Below are 18,101 nucleotides of genomic sequence, written 5' to 3'. Positions count from 1 at the left end.
AACTCCCCCCACAGGTTCTACTTAATTTCCTTCGGCATTGAAGCACGCCACATATAGACATGTTTGCCAACCCTGGAAATGCAAAATGTCCAAACTGTGCCTCCAGGTTCCCACCCCAACAATCAGTGGGCAAATCACTATGGATGCACTGGACAGTAATCTTCGCTTACGCTTTTCCCACTCTTCCACTCCTTCGTGGTCTGTAAGATGCAACAAATGTCTCAGATTTGCACGCTTGTAGTTGCCACCTGGGCCAGCTCTGGTACTGAAGTAAAGTTATTTGATGATTTCTGCTAACCTTTCGAGGAGAAACAGCCTTTGCGCGGAAGTTACCACTCATGCCATTACCACACATATAAGGCGGGGGGGGGGGCCAAGGCAATGTCTTCTAAATAACAAAAAATTACTTCAGGAACATCTGTGTCAATTTTTACTACTTTTTAAAAAAGTACCTTGTGGGAACCTGTGTTTATATTTTTGCTCAGCTCTGCCCCCGTAGACAGGCGGAGGTACTGCAGTCTTAAACACACTGCATTTTAACACACTTTGCTCATTGGAAACACATACTGGCAGCAGGAAGGACAGAATCTCAAAGGAAAAGCTGCATACTCCTGTGTTTATCCTAATATTTTTCATGCAAATTATTCATTTCTCTATTTATTAAAATAACATTTTTTGTTACATAAAGCTAATGAATTTAGATTTTTTGTGTGTCTGAGAATAGTTAGTGGTTTTATAAACACTGCTAAAAGCAATTTGCATCAGTTTTGAATCCCAGAATACTTCACTATTGCTGTATGTGAAATTAAAGAATGATGTTGCACCACACTACAATAGAATAATAAAAACGTAATGTTTTGTGGCTTTTCATGGCTTTATAAAAATGTTCCCTTTCACGCAGAAAACTACGTGAAAGGGGCGTTCCATGGGGGCTGCCTGGGGCGATCCCAGCATCATCCATGGTTTTTTAACAGTGCCTCAGATTTATGAGAAATCGTAAGTCTGAGGCAGCTCCAAAAACCTACGCCTCCCCAGGAGGCGTAAGGGAGGCACAACAAGGAGAAATATCTTTATTTCTACTAGTTTTTCCTCTTTCTATGTGTGCTGCATTCTGCAGCACATGCAAAAAGAGGAAAAAGCCTCTTGTGATTGTTTTTGTGCAGGAAGGTTTCCCTTTCATCCCCGCAACGCAGGCACCCTTGCACCGTGGTGCAAAGGTGCCTGCGTTGGCACACGGCAGCCCATTGTGCGCCAGCGCAGAGGGAAAGGACAGGATTGCGCCGTATCTAATAGATACGGCACATTCCTGCCCCTTTCTTTCTCTGTAGGGCAGCGCAGCAGCAAGGCCTGCTGCCCTGCCCTATGGCAAAAAACCCATAAATGAGGCCCTAAGGGGTTATACGGTTCACCAATGAGTTATTGTTGGTGTAACTACCTGGAAGTCACAGCTTACAGAAAGTCTCCAAGCATCTTAATAATATATGGATTCTACCCAGGGGCAAAGTAGATAAACACCAGGGGAAGACGGTGCCCGAGGTTAGAAGTGGGTGCCACCCATGGGAAAATGCTGTTTCTAAGTTTCCACCTAGAACAAGAGAAGGCGCAACCCACAAGAGGATGAAGCTTCCAAACATCACCTCAAAATTAAAAAGTCCATAGTGTCAATTAGAGGATGCCTTGGCATAACCCACAAGGAGAGACAGCTTTCAAAAACGAATATGGAGTTCCTGAATCTGTGCATTTAGATTGATGACAGAGTGGATGGCTGAATGTATAAATCTGTGTGTTTGAGGATGAAGGCTGAATAGAACAAAGATAAATTTCGATTCGATCTGCCGTTGAAAGTTAAGCGAGAATATATGGTAATTCATTAATAGATCAGCGCAAATACAATTTGCAGCATTTAGAGAGCAAAACCATGCAAAACAGAAATCTATCACATTTGTTTATGCAAAAACACATTTTGGTGTGACCTTCTATCCATATCTCAAATTAGCAATGAGATTAAAAGGTATAAATGTATTTTTTCATTAAGAAGACCTTTGCAAGATTAGAGCTACAGAATGACACCCAAATCACATTTACATCCTGAACAAAGTTCACACTGTATAGGATGAAAGACTTTAAATCCGGGGGAAATCTTATACCTGTCCATCCACCAACCCACTATTCGAAGCCTGCATGGGGTACCATATGAGAAAAGCAGAAAACCCTGCTACATGGTGTAGGGATTAGCAGTCTTAATGTATAAATACATTTTAACATTCAGAGACTTAGGTTTTCGTCCTGTGTAGCTAAGGAGGAGACATCGAGTGTTCACTCAAACAAAGCGCTGCACATGAAAGTGGCATGAACTGTTAGGTGTGAAATAAAACTGTCTGTATGGGCGACCCAATATCCCAGGTCACTTATAAACAGCACACTGCAATCCCACCAAGTAACCACAGGGACTTCTAAGCCAGTGCGTGGGTTACTAAGGATCATCTTTGAAATTAAAGTATGGCAAAGTATGATACATTTAAGGATGCGAAAGCAACAAATACAATGAACTGCAACTGCGTGTCTCATTGACAAACATCTTAAAGTTCACACCAGTCATCAAAAAGAGATGTATGATGTTTGGGATTCTTTTAAACTCCGAAAGTCCTCTTGAAATAGCTGTATTGAACATTGGACCTGTTAATAGCTCCTCATATGAGATCAATGCAGGTGGTGTAAGTGTAAAAAACGACTTTGCAAAAACAAAAAAAATACAACGATTCCATGACAATGAAGGAATAATCTCTTCCATCCTGGTTTAAACTCTTCTAAGTATTGAAGTCTTTTTTTACCTCACACTTTCCTCTGTGTCTGAAAAGAGTATACTAACTTGCCTGCAATCAAACTCAAGGTAAGACTTCAGGATGGTCCACTACAGATTTACAAATGCACTATTGTGCATAATAAAAGGTCATTAGCAGGACATGCTGTATGCTGCTGAAGTTCATTACTCTTCCATACTGGGGGATGGGCCCTTCATCAAAGAGCACACCTTTCTGCAGAGGAGCAGCCTGAGTCGGCTGAAGCTTCCAAGCAGGGTTTTTTTCTGATCCTAAGTCTTCTGCTCAGTTATTTTCCAAAAGGTGCTACTGCTGTAGGAGAAGTTATTGTGGAATTAAATAATTTGTCATGTACAGTCTGCATCTATATCGAGATTAGTGACAAGGAAACACATCTGATGTCTCTCAGACCCCCTTCAGAAGCTAATTATTTTGAGCTTTATCGAGGAAGCAATCCAAAACATTCCGATTTCAGTAACTCCTATTATGGCGGATAGGATCTGTAGGAAAGTGGCTCTGTATATACTGTTCCCAGATAGGTACAGTGTGTACAGAGTCCACAGCTAAAGTTAGATATAACCTTACTCTCTGAAGTGGTAGCACGGTCGAGCAGTAAGGCAGTATCAGAGGACAGTGTAAAGCATTTGTTGTACACACTCAGTCAGCAAATGGTCTCACACACTCAAGAACTGAACTCTAGGCCAATGGTTTTTGTATAAAAATATGTAATTGTTTTATTTTAGAACCAAGAATAGGTATCAAAATATACTTTCTCATATTGAGAGGCTTTAGATAAATACTTTTCAATAGGCAATAGACTTTGGATGCAATAGATACAGTTGTTGCAATTGGCAACACAATTTCAAACACAATTATACATCGAGCTCAATGGGAATTTCTAGTAAAATGCAATAGATTACTTTTTGGATTACTTTTCTTACCACAAGACTGGATCCTAGATTCAGTCCTGTGACAGTTCCTGCAAACAGTTGAGTAAAAGCGTTTTGGGTACAGTAGTGATCTCTAAGGAATATTATTGTATTTTAAAAGTTGACAGAAACGTTTTCAGCAAAAATCACCAATGTTATCCTATGGGAGGAAATTCACATAAGTGGGGTTATAGTTACTTTTTCTAACTCAGTGTTGGATCCTGGATCCAGCACTGGGACACCTCCTGTAAACAGTTGAAAGAATGTGTTTTTGTTATACAGGCGATTTTTAACGAATATTGGTAAGTTTGCAAAATCGACTTAGAAACTTTTTCAGCAAAAATCAGGCAATGTTATCCTATGGAAGGAAATTCAAGTTACCGGTAAAGTATGTTCTCGTTACTTTTGTAATCCAGTGCTGGGCTCCTAGGTTCAGCACTGGGACATCTATCTAAAACAGGTAAGTAATTACGTTTTCACAGTTGGTGCAATTTTTAAAGAATATTTGTAGTTTGCAAAAATCGACACAGAAGAAATTTCACAGAAAAACAGTCAATGGTTTCCTATAGAAGAAAATTCACTATTTGCTGGGACAGTGCTACTCGGGAAAGGGAGGTGGAAGCAGCTTAAACTCCTACTACTCAACTTGCTTGGAGGTGAGTGCTCGGAGGGTTTGGATAAGAGTAAGCAAGCGCGAGGGGTAGCGCCAAAGACTTTAATCCGCTTCCTAACAATAAAATCAGTTAAACATATGGAGCAGGGCCAGGGGCAGAGGGAGCAGAGAGATCAAAGGAGGGAGCAAAGGACTGACACAGAGCTGGGAAGTGATACCAATATCTAAGGGGGTTTGCTGGTATGTAAAGATGCCCCCATTCAGCACACCCTGGAGAGTCACAGTGGCCACAGCGGTCTTTCTCGACCAGAAACAAGAGGGCTGAAGGTCAGGATAGGGAGAGAAAAGGAGAGAGAGATGGAGACGGAAACCGATAAGGAGAAGGAAAAGGAAAAGGCCAAAGTCAAAGCAAAAGCTAGGAGCAAAGAAAAGGACAAGGAAAAGGAAAAAGATAAAAATAAAGATAAGTATAAAGAAAAGGATATGGAGAAAGATAAAGATAAAGATATCAATAAAGTCGGTGAGGATCACGAAAGCAGAGACGACGAAAGGAGAGATCTGCTAGAGAAAAAGGCGAAAAGGCTGCAAACAATCAAAAACCTTAAAACTGCCGTAAGAAGCAGCGGCGGCAGCGGGCAAGTAGATATCACTCAACCCCGGATATCAAATATCTTTAACACTGTGGCTAAAATGCCTTCTAGACCAGCGCAGGGATATTGTCAGCCCAACCATGATTTGAAATCTAATTGCACCGGGTTAGGGGGAAGGAGTGCTAGCCCCCAAACCAACGTGTGCGCAGAGCGCCAGTTTTGTACGATAGAAACACTGAGCATCTTACAAACAGAAACAGAATCAAGTGAAACCTACAAACTAAACGGATTAAACAAACTTGAAAAATTGCGCAAGACCATCTCTGTACAAATAGGGGCGCAAGGAACAGAAACACCCACATTAATAGTAACGGACTTCGTAACCTTTAAAGAACCAAGCTCTGGCCCCAGTCTCCATCCTGACCATTCTGACCGCCCTGACCTTCTCGACCGCCCTAATAATAAGGCTATTCAGGGCTTGGATCATACCAGCTATCCTCAAAACTCAGATCGGAATAAAGAGCAGAATCAACAAAATAAACCCAACTTTGTGTCACAAGAACCTGATCTTGACTCCAGCTCTGGCTCCGAAATCTTCGAAACTGGCGCCTCAATTTCCACCTCAAGTGAGCAAGAGAAACTGGAACAGACAAGTTCCGAATCTATTATATTAGATCCAGAAATACTAGAACCTGATGCAAAGAAACAAAATACCCCCATTAGCGGGAGTCTTACAAAGAAGAAACAGGGGGAAATAAAAAGGGAAAGACAAAATCGACGAAGGAGACAAACTAAACTAATGTTTGAAGACACCACAGATCAAGGGAGTAACACTGAACAAACAAACTTTACAGCAAGGAATATTTTACCACAAGAGTTCGATACCAACTTAAGCCCCATGGGGAAGGCCCTGCGAAAACCTAAGACATCTAAAAATATGCAAAAGGAGATACGTGACGACAATCAAGATCAATCTGCAATTTCCCTCGGCGATATTTTTAAATCAATTAAGAACTTCCACGAAGAGGTCAAACACGACAACAAGAAAAACCATGTAGCTATCCAGAAATTACAGGGTGCAATACAAAAAGTTGGAGAAACCTGCCTAGAGATTTCGGATAGAATGGCCTCAGTGGAAACACGCACGGAAAATCTGGAAAAAGATGTCTCTAACCTACAAATGCTTGGGAAAGAACAAGATGGCATAATTAAAGATCTAATGGCGAAGGTGGAAGACCAAGAAAACAGAGCCAGACGTAACAATTTACGCTTTCTTGGGATCCCAGAGAACTCCGAGGGACATGACCCCAGGGGCTTTATAATCACATTACTAAAAGAATCGTTTCCGGAGCTACAAATGTGGGACTTCGACAAGGAAATACATCTGGCCCATCGCTTTCCTTTGACACCCCCCAAGCGTGCGGAGAACTCAACACAATATCCTCGTGCGTTTCTTGTTAACTTTGGAAACTTCTTACTACGTGAAGCCATCTTTAATCTTGCACGCCCGACAAAAAAAAGAGAATTCAAAGGCTTTGAGTTCTTCTGCAGACCAGACTTTGCCCACACCACGGTCGAAAGACGGTGGAGGATGAGACAATTATTTACACCATTCGAAAACATCGGAGCCACTGTTTACTTGCAGAATCCTGCGCGGTTAAAGATTATCTTTAAAGGCAACACAAGAAGCTTTACCAGCGAGATTCAGGCCGAAGCTTATTTAAGTGAAATCTCAATCCCATTTAAAGATAAACCCAACAAATAACTATAATTCTCCAAAACTATCTGGAAAAAAAAATAAAAATTTAGTCAGATATAATGGGATTGTTAACACAAGTATGACACAAATGAAAAGGCAGGAGGGGAGCACAAATAAATACTGGCTTGCTAAATAAATCAGGTCAGCCGCGGTCTGCTGTTCCCTGACCGCAATGATGCCCACAACCTGGTTCTGTCTGAACCAGGTAGCCTTCCTTAGGGGAAATGGGGGGTGGGAACGGGGGGTGGGGTTTGGGACACAGGTTTTTTCTTCCACACTTATATATTCAGCTTTCACCAGTTTTTTGGGGTTTGGGGGGGAGACACGACAGGGGGCGATTACAGGCGTAATGATTTGGCTAGGTAAACTAGTATCTCTAAAGCTACAAAATGAGTAAAATTAAAATTTTAACCATTAACATATGCGGTCTAAACGATCCAAATAAAAGACAGAGAACAGCTGTAGGTCTCAACTCAACCGGGGCAGACATAGTCTGTCTCCAGGAAACTCACGTTGAAAGGTCACAAACTGCAGTCCTAAAAACTCTTGGATATAAATTAATCACTGCTACAACTCAGAGCAATAAAACGCGGGGAGTTGCAATTTTAGCTCGTAGCGTGGGTCTCCAATTTGGCAAATCAATCGCAGATAAATTTGGGCGATGGGCAATTACCGAATGCAATTATGGCACGGGGAAAAAACTAACTATATGCTCTGCATATGGGTGCGTTGATGACGACCCAGGTCCATTAGAATTTCTATCTAACGAATTGGCCCATTGGTCATTACCATTGATTATATGTGGCGATTTTAATCTAAATCTCCCTTCAAATTGGACAACGGGGTACAATAAATGTAAGTATTTAGGCAGAAAACCAAAAGTTTTCAGAGCGCCTGAAGAACTATGTAATAAACATGGTTTATCCGATTGCTGGCAATTGATGCACCCAAATAACCCAGGATATACTTTTTTCTCAAATCCACATCGTAAATTTGCAAGATTGGATTACATTTTTGCATCACATGATATAGCCATACATAGCTCCATAGATCTACTACCTAAAGCATTGTCTGACCATAACCCTTTAATCATTTGTCTCGACACTTGTAAAATAGAATCAAAATACAACAGATGGACTTTCGAAAGGGCACTTTTGCTGAATGAAGAATATTGCAAAGCTATAGAGAAATGGATCCCCGAATTTATAGACAATAATCTTGGCAGTGCATCACTGGAAATCGTCTGGGATACCCTCAAGGCGGGAATTAGAGGAGAAACTCTGAGATTTTCTATTAGAAATAATAAAGAAGAAAAATTTAAATTAAAAAAACTCCAAAACGAACTAGCCAAAAAAGAGGAAATGCTCATTATGGCAATTCGGGATAATACAAACATTGAAGCAGCAATCAGAGAAGTAGCCATTTCAAAAAATCTAATTATAGAAGTGTTCTCCAGTAAAGCAATCAGTAAAGCCACCCAATATAAACAAAAAGTTTATGAGCTGGGGGAAAATATTGGCCATCAACTCGCTATTCGGGCTAGACAGGAACAAACGGATAGCAATATTAAAGAAATAAACGATCCTATTCAAGGCCTCACCCAAGATCCCAGAGAAATTAGAGATTGCTTTAAAAGATATTATTCTGATCTGTATACAGAAACTTGTAAAAATCAATCCCAAATTGATGACTACCTGGATACGGTTTTATGGACTCAGCTCTCCCAAACTGACAGAGATAGCCTGGCTGAGGCCCCGCAATGGATGGAAATCTTACTATCCATTAATAGTCTTCCTCCGGGTAAAGCAAGCGGGTTTGACGGAATTCCTTCAGAATTTTATGTTAGATTTAGCAAACAGCTAAAAGAGATTCTTACAATGTTAATGTCCCAGGTCTTTAATGGTGGACAGCCACCAGGATCTTGGGCACTTGCAAAAATAATTGTATTTCCAAAGAAAAACAAAGATCCAACCGAACTAGGGGCTTATCGTCCAATTACCTTAATCAACAACGATTCTAAAATTTACTCTAAAATGCTTGCCAGCCGGATTGCCCCACTTATACATAAAATCATATCGGTTCGGCAACACGGATTTGTTCCCGGTAGATCTACCATCGATCATATACAGAGAGTGATTACTCTCTTTGACATGACCGAGGTGGCAGGAGACCCTATGGCATTGATATTACTTGATGCCGAAAAAGCATTTGATAGGGTCTCCTGGCAATACCTATGGACAGCCATGTCAAAGAGCGGAATCGGGGAAAATTTTATTAATGCAATTCGCATGTTGTACCTTAACCCAGAAGCAGCAGTGGTGATAAACGGGGACATATCAGAAAACTTCAAAGTAACGAGAGGAACGAGGCAGGGTTGCCCCTGCTCCCCATTGCTTTTTGCTATTTTCATAGACCCTTTTATTCGGAGGCTAGAATCAAACCCAGCAATAATACCTGTGAGGACGCCTCATGGAGACACCAAAACATTAGCCTACGCTGATGACATCGCCCTAACTACCACCAATCCCACTAACGCTATAAATCTAATTGAGACAGAGGCTAACCATTTTGGTGAAATCTCAGGTTATAAACTAAACCAAAACAAAACTCAAATAGTTATCAATAATCAAATTAATTGTGTTGATGAACGGATTGTCGAAAATGCGACCTACCTAGGGGTAAATATCACAGCTAATCTTAATAACTTAGTCTGTTTAAATATTAATCCACTATTGAAACAAACGAACTTATCATTGAGGAGACTACACAATTTACATCTGACAATTATTGGAAGGTGTAATTTAATAAAAATGGTATTTTTTCCTAAATTCTTATATTTTTTTAGAAGCATTTGTTTAATTTTCGACCAACATATTTTTACAGAATTGGATCATATCTTTTCTCGATTTATCTGGGGGTATAGCAGACCGCGAAGAGCAATGAAATTTATTAATCTACCAAAAGATAGAGGTGGACTCGCCCTACCCAACTCTAAAATTTACTGGTGGGCCTGCACACTTAACTACAGCCGAATGCTACTAACCCCAAATCTAAATTTTGCATCTAGAGTCCCAACCCCACAAGAACTTATCCTCGGGGCCTCAACCGGAGACCATCTTTGGCGTTTGACCTATGACTGCCATTTTAAAAAAGTTCGGTTTAAAACCCTTAAAGGAATTTACACAGTTTGGAGTAACGTACGCAAAATATTGGGGATTGGTAGATTTTCGTACTACACAACTATCTATGGCAATCAAAACCTCCCCGCAATTTTTACAGATCCATGTATGAAACGTTGGGTTACGTCAGGAATTACAAAACTAGGTTTTTTTTTCAATATATCTGGGCTTAATACATTTGAGTCATTAAAGAATACATTTCTATTAGAACATCGTGATTTTTACAAATATTTGCAAGTCAGAGACTTTCTGTTGAAAAAAGGGGGTGGCAACATAGCTTTTCAGACGATACAGATTATAGATATGATTATAAACAATAATACAATAAAAATTGGTGAAATTTATAACAATCTAATCACTAATTTACCTGATGATCTTGACAAACATTTTCAGATTTGGCAGGATAAATTAGAAATAACCAATAATTCTATTCAAACCGCATTTAACTTCTCGCAATCAATTTTAATTTCAACTAAATTACAAGCACAATTTTATAAGACTTTCTTTCAGCTATATTACACCCCCAAAAAGATTGCAAAATGGAGCTGTGGAAAGGGGACGAAATGTCCAAGATGTGCTCTCCCCGAAGTGGACTTAATACACATGTTTGCCACTTGCAAAGAACTCTATACTATTAAACGGGATATTTCGATCTTTCTCTCAAAGATTTTAGATAGAGATATCGAAATAACAACTGCAGAAATAGTTTTGGGCGTTGAGGGGGAGCTTCGTCCTACCCCATCAAGGGGATTCATATTTATTTCAATGTCAATACTAAGAATCTGCTTAGCGGCCGCATGGTTAGATCCACAACCTCCCTCGTTTCAACAATGGCGTGCACGTTTACTTGCTACCTATAGCTTTGAAATAGCAATATATAGATGCAAGGGTTTGAATAAGAAAAAGAAAGGTCTAGTCATTTGGGATCCTCTAAGAGCATGGATAGAAGGTACCGCATAACCCAGATTAAAATGTAGCTATGTTATAACTTTCGTCCTCTTTTTTTTTTTTTTTTAAATGTATATATATACAAATCAATTGTAATGCCTGTAATCTGCTGGGTGGCGGGGGGGAGGCGGGTTGGGTGGGGTTTTGTAAAATAAGTCATAAAAGCTCAATAAAGACTTGTTTTAAAAAAAAAAAAAAAGAAGAAAATTCGGTTAGCGGTAAGTATGGTTGTAATTACTTTTCAGGGTCAGTGCTGGGCACCAAGATCCAGCACTGGGATCTCTCCTGATGGCAGGTGAGTATTTTCGTTTCGTTACTCGGTTGATTTTAGGTGAATATTTTAAAGTTTAGAAACTCCACACTTAGAAGAATTTCCAAGTGAAACCAGTCAATGTTACCCTATGGAAGAAAATTGAGTTATCGGCTTTTGGGTAAGTACTCGACTGGCAAAGTTAAGGTTCTGGGCATAGACTTAGGGGTCTCCCAGGGTCAGGTAAGTACAGTTGTTACACCCTCAGCGGCACAGGGACAGTCGGGTGCAGAGTGAGTCAGGCCCAATGTTATCCTATGGGCGGCAGGGGGCCTTTGGTTGGTGGCTGCTGGCTCGCAGGCCACGCGGCTGTGGGAGCTGGGCTCCTGGTCACTTGCTCAGGGCAAATGGGGAAGTAGGTTAGGGTAGAAGTTGCACTGCCAGGGCCACTCGGGCGACTAGGTGCAGGGTGCTTTTGAGCTGTCGGGCGCTCAGTGGATTGCAGTGGAGAAGCTCAAGAACGAACAAAGGCTGCAAGCTCGGGGACGAAGATTCTTCAGGTGCGACCACCACTTCGAGAGGTAAGTTGGGTAGTTGGAGGATAGGTAGGCACCCAGGAGTTGGGCACAGGGGGCCGCAAGGCGCCGGGTGCAGGGGTGCCTTTTGGCGTCGGGAAATCTTACACTCTGCTGGTCGCGTTTGAAGGGGTCCCTGGTTCTAAGGCTGCAGGCGTGGTCAGGAGCGTCGAGGTGGGTCCTTGGGTGCTGGATTTGGGGTCACAGTCGCCGGTGGGACATCCTCGGGGTCTTTGTTCACTCCAGCACAGGCCAGGCTTGGCGGGTGCAGAGTGTGCTGGGTTCGCGGTTCCTGGCTGATGCCAGGGGTCAGTTATTTGCTTTGAGCAGTACCACTGCTCGTGGGAGTCCCAGTTGCTTAGAGTCACAATGTAGCCAGGTCTTCGGGGTTTGTGAGGTTGCTGGCCACGGTTTAGCAGGAGCAGGTTCGAGGGTCGACAGGCCGGTAGGGCTGAGGACAAAGCAGTTGGTGTCTTCCTCTTGTGAGCAGCTGCACGGCAGGTCTTCTTGTCTCTTGATCTTCTTTGCTGTTTCGGAATCTGGATCTAAGGAAGGTAGGTTCAGGGTGCCCCTAAATACTAAATTTAGGGGCGTTACAGGTAGGTAAAGGGCAGGGACCACTGGGTCCCTGTCCTGGGGTGGGTACACCCCCTATCCTGCCACTCTCCTGTGGGAGGGGGGCAGTGGCCTAGTCCTGATTGGGCAGGGCTCCCCATCTTCAAGATGGCGAGAGCCCGGAGATGTGCTTCACCTCGCCTCCCCCACCTGAGGGGTGAGGTTCGTAGAGGCTGGCACACCCCCTGTCCTTCTTTGGGGTTTCCGGCCAGTCTTCCCGCCAAAGTGGGGGTTTAGAACCGGTAGGGGCCAGTTGCTGAGTACAGCAAGTGGCCTGGAGAAGCTCACAAAGGTGGTATGCCTTTGAAGCTTCACCTGCCCATCCTGGGGGAGGAGACCTAGCACCTCGCCCAGGATGTGCATTGTTGCAGGCCCAGGAGAGCGGATGGCTCTCTACCCAGGGGTCTAGCAACGTGTCTGCTGTGTGGCAGCCTAGGCATCCCCTCAGACAAGACGTGGATTGTAGGTTAGGTTCAAGGGGCATCTCTAAGATACCCTTTGTCGTGCATTGTACATTAAATCCTGCACTGGCATCAGTGCGGGTTTAATGTGCTGAGAAGTTTGACACCAAACTTCTCAGTCTTCAGTGGAGCCATCATGGTGCTGTGGAGTTCATGTTGACGATCTCCCAGCACCATATACTCTTAAATGGCAGCACTGCACTTACAGTGCCCAGGAATGGATCTGGGTACTGTAGGGGCACAGGGCTCATGCACCTGTACCCACACCACTGACATAGGGCACCCAGCTAGAAAGGTGGCTGACGTATGCCAGGCCAGTGTGTGTTGTGGGCATGGCACACAGGGGGGTGTGCCATGTGAACTCTGTTTTGTTCTGTACCCAGATACTCAGCCTGCAAGGGCAGTGTGTGTGTGTCAGGGTACAGGGCCTCTAAGGGTGTCACAATACGTGCTGCAGCCCTTAGGGGCCTTCCCTGGTCACAAAGCCCTGGGTACCTAGTGTACCATTTACCAGGGGCTGACATGTGGCCAGGGTTTGCCAATTTGGGTTTAGGTTTCAGCACAGTTTTTAGGAAGGAACATAGGCCCTGGGGACCTGATTGGCAGGAGCCCAGGGCACACTCAGTCAAAGTACATTCAGCAAATCAGCAAAACGTGGGGGCATACCATGCAAGAAAGATGGCCCTTTCTCACAGGATCCTTGACTAGTAGAGTCCTACAGATATAATAGGCAACAGTGTACAACTGCATGTTTCATAAATATTTTTTACCAAGTGTTTAGGTTCAGTTTTTGATGTAATGCACATGTGCATGTTGTTATTCTTTAAGGGGCGTAGATGTGAGAATAATAACATTGACAGATTTACCGGAAAAAGGTAGACCTTTTCAGGTGTAGCATAAACACTCACAGGGCTCTGTTTGGAATCCCCTGTGTCTCTGTAGATTATTAGTGAGTTTGAGAGCAGGTAGCTGAGGTGTTCCTGTGCTTCTGTCACAAGAGGAAGCGCTGATCATAACAAAGTCACAGTTTATAACATGGCTTTCTCCTGCAATGGCACACACACATCGGATAGACGATTGCATACCCAATTCAGTCCCTGTGTTTTCTAGTACTCACCCCAGAAGAAAGGCTTTAGGAAAAAATTATCAGTCTCAGAGTTCCCAATTCTGGGAAGTGAACGGAGGTAAGATAGAGGACTCACTGTTTAGAATTAAAAACATATTTACAAGAGAACTGCTCAGTTAAGTTAAACTCCAGCTTTAATAATCTCTGCACAATGTGAACATTTGAGACCATGTGCCTGAATATTATTACGGCCTTTGTATACAGCTGAATTGGAGAGCCCGTCACAGCAAACAGCCCTGCCAAGTACCACGCATCAGGCTTCAGACGAAGGCATTTCAAAATGGTGATCCGCATCACTGCGCTAAATGCAAGGTCATGCGTTCATAGCACCTCCTGAAGCAGTCAAGCCAGAGTGCTGCTATGAGCACTGAGGAACCCAGCGCACAATGTGACTGACAGACTCTGACTGCTGCGGTCTGGGGCAGGCTCAGCTGCGCTCGCTGGTTCCAAAGACTGTGGCATTGCCTTTCATGTGACATAATGGCGTCATCATGTAGACTGTAACAACGTATCCCATGATTTGCCCAATGAATGCCGTCCGAGACAGGACTTATACTAGGCGCAGCCGACAGTTATATTATCTGTTTTTTAAAGTTTGGGTGAAGCCCACCGCTGCTTGCACCACTATCTCTTGTGCTAACAGTTAGTATGGTGCCTGCAGCCTCTCTCATCAAGATGCTGCTTGAGTGCAGGACTGGGCCACTGCAGGACAGAGTTTGGGGCCTGCAGCCTCTGACTGGCACTTGCCCATGCATACCGTGGCTGCTCTCCCTGCCACCAGACTGTCACTAGTCAGTCTCAGGCAATGTATCCATATTTTGGAGCATCATTATCACTGATGAGCCTGTTACAGGCAGCTGTGCTCAGGCTACGCTGAGGACAGTGCCGCGGTGGGCCTGGGCTGCGCTCCTCTCAGTTGAGCTGTATGATCCAGATCATGAGATCATCTCACATTTATTATTGCATGATTGGAATGTAAGAGTAGTCACACCACAATTTGTTTAATTCGTCAGGTCATGATGGGTCCAACTTTCAAGCACAGTACAATATATTTAACAGCGTCACTGCCTGAGCCTGACTGTAGCTAACTGCTCTCAGGCTGCGCTGGTGCTGCAGCGGGGTTGGGCAGTGCACAGGATGGGACCCCTCAGCTGACAGTAAGTGGAGTTGGTAAATTATTGGTTTTAATTATTAGCTAGTATTAGAGTTCTTGAAAATTACAGCCTGATTGAGTCGCAGCTCACTGCTCTCCTCAGGGTGCCGGTGCTGCAGCAGGCTGGGCTGTGCTGCTAACAGTTGTGAACTGACTTTGAGTAAATTCATTATTAATATCAGCTAAGATCGGCACTGGGGCCTCTCAGCCTGTTTGCTGTTGTCGGGTCCCATAGGGGACAGAAAGCCTACAGACTGATCTCATGCTTACACATTTGTTTCACAGTACAATCAGATTACAAGGGCACAAGGTTAGTGCCCTTCCATTTCTGGTGCTTTGCTTAGTTTTAAGATCTTCTTAGAGTTTCTTGCTGCTCAAATGGGTATCATTTCTGATATTTTTATGTTTCTCTGTTCTTCATTGCTTGATTTTGCTCAGGAGAAAGTGCCACTCTAAGCGTCACACATAGTCGTTGAGTGTCACTCATAAGTACACTGAAATTATGAAAGTGTCACACATGAGCAATCAGAATCCTTGGCAGTTATGAGCAAATAGGTTGTCGTTCGTGGTTGAATTTCCTATTCAGTATTTTTTTTTTTTAGTTGGACAGAGATGTTAGGGTGTAATTATAATGGCTTGTTTAGCAAAATAGTTCACCCAACTGCATTTTAAATTACCCAATTTTGCACTTATCAAGTTAAAGAGCGCACTGAGGGTGATCGGTAACCCTAGCACGACAGAAACAGTCTTACATTTGAGCAAATTCTGAATTTTTGTACTGATAAACAAGCTCTTTGTATCACATAACCATCAACCTTGAGTTGAAAAGGGATGGGCGCACACACACACACACTTCAAGAAAATACCTCTTAAGTGAGCCTCATTCTATGGGTCTAGCCAGCAGTTCAAACGTATTCCCTCATTAAGGACTTATTTTATATTCCTCCATTCTAAAAACGTACAACACTGACTCTGTGTAAGCTCTTATTTCTATTTATTTTGCTACTCATAATGATTAAAAACCTTCTTGATCCAGCTGCCTGTGTGTGGCTCTGTAGTAACTGCACCACCTATCAGAGCATTGTAACCTGAAACATAGCTCTGCTGTCTGTCTGTAGACCACGTCTGGTTATTTTATCTGGAGTTAAGCCCTGCTGTATTAAGCCACGGATTTAAGATATATCCTACAGGAGAGGAAATTAATGCAATTCCAGAATGCAAGAGCTGTATCTCAAAGGATACTTACTTACTTTCTTATGCCTGCTCACCCTCCTGGGGTATAGGCCATCAACCAGGAATCTCGAGCAATCTCTGTTGTGTGCTTTTTTTCAATCTGAATCCGGGTGTAACCCATCTCTTTGCAGTAAACCTCAAGGCTTCGATGTCAGGTGTTTCTTGGCCTACCTCTTTTACTTTTCCCTTGAGGGTTCCAGGTGAATGATTGCCTGGTGGTGTTTGATGCGGGCTTGCTGAAGGTGTGACCTATCAAGTTCCAGTGCCTTTTCATGATTTCTTCATGAGCAGGGACTTGGAAAGTTTTCTGCAAAAGGTCCTTTTTACTGATGGTGTTTGGCCAGTGGATTTGGAGGACTTTCCTAAAACTGGTGTTGATGAAGGTCTGGACTTTGTTGGTGGTAGTCACTGTTGGTCTCCAAGTTTCTGCTCCACACAGAAGGACCGATTTTACATTGGTGTTAAATCTCAAAGGATAGCTCTGCTGTTATATCTGAATCTAGAACCTTTGGTATGATTCATGTGTCATGCACTATTGTAATAAGTACACTATGCTAAGACAATAGAAACATTACTTAAATGGGTCACAGAGCTTCTTATGCACCACCTTCTTTAATGCTTCATTAATATTAGTAAGTGTTAAGTACTAACTCTCAGTCAAACGTCAGCTTCTCTGGCAATCTGAAGTCTGGCAATTCAAAACTACTGGAGCCAGAAGAAAACAATACGGGTCCCTTCTCATAGAGGGACTGGTACCTGATTGCGTAATGCATTCCTTTACGGAATTCACTACCCAATCAGAGTTTAGTGAGGGCAATGCTAGTGAATTCTTTTACAGCAACAGATTCAACAATAGATATAGTGTGATATCATGTCATGTAAGCATTTGAATGTTAAACAAAGAATCTTAAAGTTAACTCTTTCCTGTACTGGCAGTGCAGGCTTTTAAGCAAGGGAGGAATGTACCTGTAGTAAGACTTTTTAGCACAAAGATTATGGTCCTGGAGCGTTCTGCATTTATTGCTTGAGCTGGCCGTGATGGCTTTATAAATTATTAAGCTGGTTCTGAAAATGGCACGGGCTGGCAGGGGGGCCGATCAAGTTCTACCATGAGGGGGATGATTTACCATAGTTCTTCAGGCACTGGATGAGATGTGATGTGGCTTATAGAATGCCCTTAAGACTTTCCATTATGGCATCTGGGAGGCCATGTATAGGCCATTAGCCTAGATGCATGAGTACAAGGCCTGAAACAGGAGTTGGGAATTGGCTTTCTGGATGAACTTACTTCAATTTCTTTAGAAGAGAGCCCTGTCTTTGTTTTTTTCGCAATGTGTTCTTTGAACACCTTCATGAACTTAGAACACAAAGTAAGGTGTATACTTACTCCCATACAGGCTCCCCATATCCTCACATCATCTCATGGGCACATCCAAATGAATACATTTAGGAATATTGGGCATGCATTATCTTCAAGGGTTAGTATTAAATTGCAAGGCTTGCTCGGTTATGGAGATTACTATGGCAATAATACACAAATATAATTTAGTAATCCGAGGAGAAACAGAGAGTGGAGATGTATGGTCATGACATGATACCACACCATATCGATAAACAAGAATAACCTAAGCATCTACCATCAGATCTGTGACTCCTGCTGAGACCTACTTTTTATAACGTAAACCTGCCTAGTTAGTCATGCAGCCTCCACGCTACACAAAGCTATTCTGAAAATCTACTGAATCCTGATCAGAAACCAACCCACCAAGAAGATTCACAAGTGACGGGCAAGCATATTCAAAACTACAAACCTACATGTGGCCTCAGGAACTCAATCCTCTGTCATCAATA

General features: G+C 42.8%; 1 protein-coding gene across 4 annotated transcripts in view; it reads left to right on the top strand.

Moving 5' to 3' along the window:
• DCAF17 (DDB1 and CUL4 associated factor 17) overlaps positions 1–18,101 on the top strand; it is a 443,011-nt gene that overhangs the window by 357,985 nt on the left and 66,925 nt on the right. The window lies entirely within an intron of this gene.

This window comes from Triturus cristatus, chromosome 3_1, assembly GCF_964204655.1.
Source record: "Triturus cristatus chromosome 3_1, aTriCri1.1, whole genome shotgun sequence".
Classification (NCBI taxonomy): Eukaryota; Metazoa; Chordata; class Amphibia; order Caudata; family Salamandridae; genus Triturus; species Triturus cristatus.
This window is presented reverse-complemented; position numbering and strand designations above follow the sequence as displayed.